This window comes from Rutidosis leptorrhynchoides, chromosome 9, assembly GCF_046630445.1.
Source record: "Rutidosis leptorrhynchoides isolate AG116_Rl617_1_P2 chromosome 9, CSIRO_AGI_Rlap_v1, whole genome shotgun sequence".
Taxonomy (NCBI): domain Eukaryota; kingdom Viridiplantae; phylum Streptophyta; class Magnoliopsida; order Asterales; family Asteraceae; genus Rutidosis; species Rutidosis leptorrhynchoides.
The window spans coordinates 55817064-55826418 of NC_092341.1; positions in this window are offsets into that span (position 1 = coordinate 55817064).

Sequence of the window (9355 nt, forward strand, 5' to 3'; positions counted from 1 at the left end):
GTCACCAAAACAACAACAACAATCCCAACAATCGCAACATCAATCGCAACTACAACAAACGGCACAACAACAACAACAACAACAACAACAACAACAACAACAACAACAACAACAACAACTACAACAATCATCCCAACAACAATAACAACCGTAACAACAACAACAATCAGAAGCAGCTATGCCAAAGGTGTGAAAAGTATCACTCGGGGTTTTGCACCAAATTTTGCAACAAGTGTAAAAGAAATGGTCATAGCGCGGCAAAGTGTGAGGTCTACGAACCAGGGGTTAATAGAACGATAGGAACAAATGGTGTCGGAACGAGTAATGGCAGAGCAAGTAGTGTCAGAGCAAGTTATACCAATGTAGTTTGTTATAAATGTGGAAAATCGGGCCACATTATTAGAAATTGCCCAAACCAGGAGAACACGAATGGACAAGGTCGCGGAAGATTTTTCAATATTAATGCGACAGAGGCACAGGAAGACCCGGAGTGTAACATCCCGCGTTTTTCCGTTAAATTTAATTTTAACACCGTCTTTTTTTTTTAAAACATAATCTTTCGTATTTAAATTAATAGTTTCCGTGAGTAACGTTCATTATATTTCCGCTATTTAATTTTGACATCACCCGTTTACTCGAGCGTTTTAAAAATATTCGATCGGTTAAATCCCGCACCCGCTTTGAAACTCGAGGGACCGGAGTTGCCAAATGGGCAAACTAGTTGACTAGGTCAACTAGTCAACCCATTTTTCATTCATTCAATCACCTCCACCTCTCTCTCTTTCTCTCTATCAAGAACACACACACAAACACCCAATTCAATAAATCATCATCTAAATCCGGATCGGGAAGCAAACTTCAAAACAAATTACATATTTGGAATCCTCTCTTCATCCTCTACAATTTGATACCAACTTCATCTCGTTTGGGTAACTTTCTAAAAAACTCTAGATTTCTTTAAATTCGTGTTTTTGACTTGAAATTGTGTTAGTTAGTGTCTATGGCTCGTGTATAACATGAATATATGTTTTGTTTGCTCGATTCGTTGTTTTGAGTAACTAGTTTGAACATTTGAAATGGGTTAGCTTAATCCTTGATTTTGGATGAGTTAATGTTGTTAGATTGTTAAAGTGCATGTTTTAATTGTGTTACTAGTATCACTAGCTTCGTTTTGATGCGTAGGTTGATTAAGGAAACTTCAAAAACATGAATATTGATTTTTGCGGATTTTGGTTAGGGTTTGATAGACTTAAAACGAGCTTTTGATGTTTCGAATGCCATGAAATGTTATTAGTAAGTGCTTAGTTGTAATGTATGCTTCATTACCTTCAAAACGGCATATCGTATGTGTAAATTGGATTCCCGAATCATAAAATACGTTTTACGAACTTGAAACTTTGAAAATAAACCTTTCTTGATCAATTGACGAGTTTTCGGTTATTGTAAATGATGTTTTTGATTAATGATATGTGGTTAGTTGTATTCCTTGTCGAAATAGCTTTCCGATGATATAAAATACATGTTCTAATTGTTTGCGGATCATAAAATGTGATTGTTTGTGTTTTGGTTCGTGCATACTTTGAAAACTGACCAGAATTCTCTGCACAGAGGGTGGCGCGGCGCGCCCCTTCCCCGCGCGGCGCGCAATCTGGCCTGGCCAGATTCTGCCCACTTTGTCCCATTTCACGCGAAATGTTTGACTAGCTATCGACCTCCGATTCACATGAAACTTGTTCTAATATGCTTATATATGAATAAAAACCTCAGAAAAATAGTTCGGGACCGAACCCGAACGTGTTGACTTTTTCGTTGACTTTGACCAAGTTTGACTTTTAGTCAAACTTAACCAAACTTTTATACAATCATTCTAACATGCTTTTATACTTGTTTCTTGTATGAAACTTGACAACGTGATTCACATGCTATACTTAATCGAGTCGTAACGAGCCATAGGACTAATTGAACACATTTCACCCGACCTTGTGTCGTAACCGGTTAATTGATACAACTTACTTGTTTAGGTCAAGGCTAAGCAACTTTCATGCATACGTTACTTTGTGAAGTACTTTTATACTCGTGCACTCGAGGTGAGATCATAGTCCCACCTTTTCAACAACTTTTTTTATACTTTTAAATTGTGGGCTAAGAAACATATACTTTGTTACATTTTGTACTACTTACTTTTATACTTTGAACACAAGTACAAGGAAAACAAACATTCCACAGCGAGTTAGAACAAAAATCCTCAATTCGATTATCATTAGTTACACTTGCAGGGTGTAAGCGAGAACTTATATTGTGTGGCCATACGGGTTTGACAAACCCTCATTACGGACGGTTCGCTACCGTCTACGGATGAAATATATTTTCGGGAAACAGTGTATGTTCTAACACTATTGTGATGGGGTTCTATGGAAGGAAACGTTAAGTCTTGATAATTGGGTGCTCGCGAACCAACTTTTGGAATGCAACTTTTGGATGATCAATTTATGGAAATACTAAATCTTGTGGTTCAAAATATAACATTTACTAATACACCTATGATTTCACCAACGTTTTTCGTTGACAGTTTTCTATATGTTTCTCAGGTTCATACATGGCTATTTGATACATGCTTCCGCGTACATTCATACTTGCTTGGGGTCAAGCATACATGCATACACTCTGATTTCTTGCTTGGAGTCAAGCATACATACATGCATACGCTAGTGATAGCACCTTTGGATTCAAACATATTGTTTACATACTTACGCTATTTATAGCAACTGTGATTTTAAACTAATTATGTCGCAAGATATTTCATTTGTACTTTATGACTTTTGTAAACTTAGACTTGTTGTCGAACGGTTTTGTAAACTAAACTTGCAAGTCTTGTACCTTTCAAACGAACGCGACATAATTTTGGTCAAACGAGTCTCATATAGGGACTACGACCACGCAACGGGACCTAAGTTAACGACGCCGTCAATAACGGTTTTGGTCGGGTCGCTACAGATGGTATCAGAGCGTTGGTTGTAGGGAACTAGGACGTGCATTAGTGTGTCTAGCAGAGTTGTTAGGACGCATTAGTGAGTCTAGACTACAACCGGATAGTTAGCATTTGCATTCTGACATACATTTGCTATAGATAGCACTTACTTGACTACTTGTGCATTATACTTAAATCATTCTTAGGCAAACTTTTTAATGGTACCCAACCTTCATCATACGAACTCGTATTCCGCCACTTTTTGGTAACACACGTAAATTCTTGATTCATACACGTATGGATGACGACTACTTCATTAGTCACACTTGTTCGGGAACTCTGTCTCCCGGATTGTTATTTGCCACCGTTTCAACTTACTATCGGTTTCCCACTGGTGTTTCTTACTATCTACTTTTTGGTGTTACTACCATCACTACTCTAGGTGAGTATCGTCATCAACATTTATCACTACGGTTGTGTGCTACTCGTTATCATGACTCGTTACTCTTTTCATACCTAAATACATTATTGTTTGAATCGAACCGATTTGACGTTAACAATCATTTATACTCTTCCCGCGGGGAAACGCTTCTTTAGAGTTGTAGAAACTATTTCGATTTAATACGAGTCACGTTTGAGACGTCGTTACATTTTGTTCATTTTAGATTTTCGCGATGACACGAACTTGAGTCTATGGAGTGATGTGGGAATGGAGGTATGAGTTAGCATAATATAACTACACTCGATCAACGTAGTTATATTACGGTAAGACATACCAAAGTTCTAGTGACGCGTGATGGTGGTTAGACTCGATCAACCTAAACACCACCATGTGCCATGTACATGACTTCATCTTTTCATGTTTGGACATCCGAAAACTCCGAGAATATTGATAACAACCATACCGGGGACACCCCTTCGACTTTTGTCGAACTATACTTATGCTTCCGAATGAATTACCGATTCCTCTCGACTTCAACCGTATGTTACACGTGTATACTATCTCGTCCTCGCACAGTCTTATTGACTAATTACGATTTACTCGTTATGCTCGCACCGAGGCGGAAACTTCTTTTGCATCACCCTCGTACTTCCGGTTCAGGAGGTCCTTATTCTAAATTCCCAATGGAGAGAGACTCTCCACGTTATACTAGTATTCACCTCGAGGGTGAATAGTTCCGACGGACGTTTTTCTTTCAGAAATCGATGGGAACTTGCCCCGACGAACGTTTTTGGAAACTGATAAATCTTTCGCTACGCGAATTTTCTTGAGAAACTTGTCCTAACAAACTTGTCTAAATATACCTTACGGAATGTACTCCGTAGACTTCGGAGTGCCTCACAAAAAGCCTCGGGACCACGTTTAGACATGGGTACCGCGTACCATCCACAACCCGACGGACCGAACAAACATACGATTTAAGTCTTGAAAACCATAATACGAATTTGTATTACCAACTTCAAATTTACTTGAGAAAAGTATTTTCCTTAACCGAATCCTCATACTACAATGATTTTCATTCGAGTTTTAACGTCACTCCTTTTGAAACCACATGTGACCGGAAACGTCATTCTCCTTTGTCGAACCAAGTAAACGATGACCAATTCACCGGGGCCGAGGTTATTCATGAGCAACCGAGAAAATTTATTCATATTCAGGCAAAACCCTACGCGACTCGTAATCACCAAGAGCTACGCCGATGTTAGACGTAAACATTTCAAATTCCGCGTGGGAAACCGCGTCACGTTAAGAGTCGCACCTTGGAAAGGTACAATCCATTTCGGGAAACGTAGGAAGCTAAATCCGCGATATTTTGATCCTTTAAATTCTTGGGGTGTTTTGGACCCGTCGCTAGCCGTTTAGACTTTTCCGACTCATTTTGGGTCTCCGTTTATCCTACATTCGATGTATCAACTCAAAGACGTGTTTTGCGAAACGAGAACTTGTTATCTCCTTTGATGAACTCACTATCGACGATAACCCTCACTTCCTAGGAGGACCGGTTGAAACCATGAATCATGGAAGCCAAACCTTAAAACAACTACTACTTCCAACTAAATTTCGGGACGAAATTTCTTTTGAGGTGTGGATAATGTAACATCCCGCGTTTTTCCGTTAAATTTAATTTTAACACCGTCTTTTTTTTTTAAAACATAATCTTTCGTATTTAAATTAATAGTTTCCGTGAGTAACGTTCATTATATTTCCGCTATTTAATTTTGACATCACCCGTTTACTCGAGCGTTTTAAAAATATTCGATCGGTTAAATCCCGCACCCGCTTTGAAACTCGAGGGACCGGAGTTGCCAAATGGGCAAACTAGTTGACTAGGTCAACTAGTCAACCCATTTTTCATTCATTCAATCACCTCCACCTCTCTCTCTTTCTCTCTATCAAGAACACACACACAAACACCCAATTCAATAAATCATCATCTAAATCCGGATCGGGAAGCAAACTTCAAAACAAATTACATATTTGGAATCCTCTCTTCATCCTCTACAATTTGATACCAACTTCATCTCGTTTGGGTAACTTTCTAAAAAACTCTAGATTTCTTTAAATTCGTGTTTTTGACTTGAAATTGTGTTAGTTAGTGTCTATGGCTCGTGTATAACATGAATATATGTTTTGTTTGCTCGATTCGTTGTTTTGAGTAACTAGTTTGAACATTTGAAATGGGTTAGCTTAATCCTTGATTTTGGATGAGTTAATGTTGTTAGATTGTTAAAGTGCATGTTTTAATTGTGTTACTAGTATCACTAGCTTCGTTTTGATGCGTAGGTTGATTAAGGAAACTTCAAAAACATGAATATTGATTTTTGCGGATTTTGGTTAGGGTTTGATAGACTTAAAACGAGCTTTTGATGTTTCGAATGCCATGAAATGTTATTAGTAAGTGCTTAGTTGTAATGTATGCTTCATTACCTTCAAAACGGCATATCGTATGTGTAAATTGGATTCCCGAATCATAAAATACGTTTTACGAACTTGAAACTTTGAAAATAAACCTTTCTTGATCAATTGACGAGTTTTCGGTTATTGTAAATGATGTTTTTGATTAATGATATGTGGTTAGTTGTATTCCTTGTCGAAATAGCTTTCCGATGATATAAAATACATGTTCTAATTGTTTGCGGATCATAAAATGTGATTGTTTGTGTTTTGGTTCGTGCATACTTTGAAAACTGACCAGAATTCTCTGCACAGAGGGTGGCGCGGCGCGCCCCTTCCCCGCGCGGCGCGCAATCTGGCCTGGCCAGATTCTGCCCACTTTGTCCCATTTCACGCGAAATGTTTGACTAGCTATCGACCTCCGATTCACATGAAACTTGTTCTAATATGCTTATATATGAATAAAAACCTCAGAAAAATAGTTCGGGACCGAACCCGAACGTGTTGACTTTTTCGTTGACTTTGACCAAGTTTGACTTTTAGTCAAACTTAACCAAACTTTTATACAATCATTCTAACATGCTTTTATACTTGTTTCTTGTATGAAACTTGACAACGTGATTCACATGCTATACTTAATCGAGTCGTAACGAGCCATAGGACTAATTGAACACATTTCACCCGACCTTGTGTCGTAACCGGTTAATTGATACAACTTACTTGTTTAGGTCAAGGCTAAGCAACTTTCATGCATACGTTACTTTGTGAAGTACTTTTATACTCGTGCACTCGAGGTGAGATCATAGTCCCACCTTTTCAACAACTTTTTTTATACTTTTAAATTGTGGGCTAAGAAACATATACTTTGTTACATTTTGTACTACTTACTTTTATACTTTGAACACAAGTACAAGGAAAACAAACATTCCACAGCGAGTTAGAACAAAAATCCTCAATTCGATTATCATTAGTTACACTTGCAGGGTGTAAGCGAGAACTTATATTGTGTGGCCATACGGGTTTGACAAACCCTCATTACGGACGGTTCGCTACCGTCTACGGATGAAATATATTTTCGGGAAACAGTGTATGTTCTAACACTATTGTGATGGGGTTCTATGGAAGGAAACGTTAAGTCTTGATAATTGGGTGCTCGCGAACCAACTTTTGGAATGCAACTTTTGGATGATCAATTTATGGAAATACTAAATCTTGTGGTTCAAAATATAACATTTACTAATACACCTATGATTTCACCAACGTTTTTCGTTGACAGTTTTCTATATGTTTCTCAGGTTCATACATGGCTATTTGATACATGCTTCCGCGTACATTCATACTTGCTTGGGGTCAAGCATACATGCATACACTCTGATTTCTTGCTTGGAGTCAAGCATACATACATGCATACGCTAGTGATAGCACCTTTGGATTCAAACATATTGTTTACATACTTACGCTATTTATAGCAACTGTGATTTTAAACTAATTATGTCGCAAGATATTTCATTTGTACTTTATGACTTTTGTAAACTTAGACTTGTTGTCGAACGGTTTTGTAAACTAAACTTGCAAGTCTTGTACCTTTCAAACGAACGCGACATAATTTTGGTCAAACGAGTCTCATATAGGGACTACGACCACGCAACGGGACCTAAGTTAACGACGCCGTCAATAACGGTTTTGGTCGGGTCGCTACACGGAGCTTGTTACGGGTACGTTTCTTATTGACAATAAATCTGCTTACGTTTTATTTGATTCGGGTGCGGATAGAAGCTATATGAGTAGAAATTTTTGTGCTAAATTAAGTTGTCCATTGACGCCGTTAGATAGTAAATTTTTACTCGAATTAGCAAACGGTAAATTAATTTCAGCAGATTATATATGCCGGAATCGAGATATTAAGCTGGGTAGCGAAATATTTAAGATTGATTTGATACAAGTAGAGTTAGGGAGTTTTGATATAATAGTTGGCATGGACTGGCTGAAGGAGATGAAAGCAGAGATCGTATGTTACAAAAATGCAATTCGCATTGTACGAGAAGAAGGAGAACCCTTAATGGTGTACGGAGAAAAGGGCAACACGAAGCTACATCTTATTAGTAATTTGAAGGCACAAAAACTAATAAGAAAAGGTTGCTATGTTGTTCTAGCACACATCGAGAAAGTACAAACTGAAGAAAAGAGCATCAGTGATGTTTCCGTCGCAAAAGAATTTCCCGATGTATTTCCAAAAGAATTACCGGGATTACCCCCACATCGATCCGTTGAATTTCAAATAGACCTTGTACCAGGAGCTGCACCAATAGCTCGTGCTCCATACAGACTCGCACCCAGCTAAATGAAAGAATTAGAAAGTCAGTTACAGGAATTTTTAGAGCGTGGTTTCATTCGACCAAGTACATCACCATGGGGAGCTCCGGTTCTGTTTGTGAAGAAGAAAGATGGTACATTCAGGTTGTGTATCAACTACCGAGAGTTGAACAAACTTACCATCAAGAACCGCCACCCACTACCGAGAATCGACGACTTATTTGATCAACTACAAGGCTCGTCTGTTTATTCGAAGATCGATTTACGTTCTGGATATCATCAAATGCGAGTAAAGGAGGATGATATTCCAAAAACTGTTTTTAGGATGCGTTATGGTCATTACGAGTTTATGGTTATGCCATTTGGATTGACTAACACACTAGCTGTGTTCATGGACCTTATGAACCGAGTGTGTGGGCCATATCTTGACAAGTTTGTCATTGTTTTCGTCGATGCCATATTTATTTACTAAAAGAATGATCAAGAGCACGAAGAACATTTGAGAAAAGTGCTAGAAGTATTGAGGAAAGAAAAACTGTACGCTATGTTTTCAAAGTGTGCATTTTGGTTGGAAGAAGTTCAATTCCTCGGTCACATAGTGAACAAAGAAGGTATCCAGGTGGACCCGGCAAAGATCGAAACCGTTGAAAAGTGGGAAACCCCGAAAACTCTGAAACACATACGCCAGTTTTTAGGACTAGCTGGTTACTACAGAAGGTTCATCCAAGACTTTTCCAGAATAGCAAAACCCTTAACTGCATTAACGCATAAATGGAAGAAATTTGAATAGAAAGATGAGCAAGAGAAAGCGTTTCAATTGTTAAAGAAAAAGTTAACTACGGCACCTATATTGTCATTACCTGAAGGGAATGATGATTTTGTGATATATTGTGACACCTCAAAGCAAGGTCTCGGTTGTGTATTAATGCAACGAATGAAAGTAATTGCTTATGCGTCTAGACACTTGAAGATTCACGAACAGAATTATACGACACATGATTTGGAATTAGGCGCGGTTGTTTTTGCATTAAAGACTTGGAGGCACTACTTATATGGGGTCAAAAGTATTATATATACCGACCACAAAAGTCTTCAACACATATTTAATCAGAAACAACTGAATATGAGGCAGCGTAGGTGGATTGAATTGTTGAATGATTATGACTTTGAGATTCGTT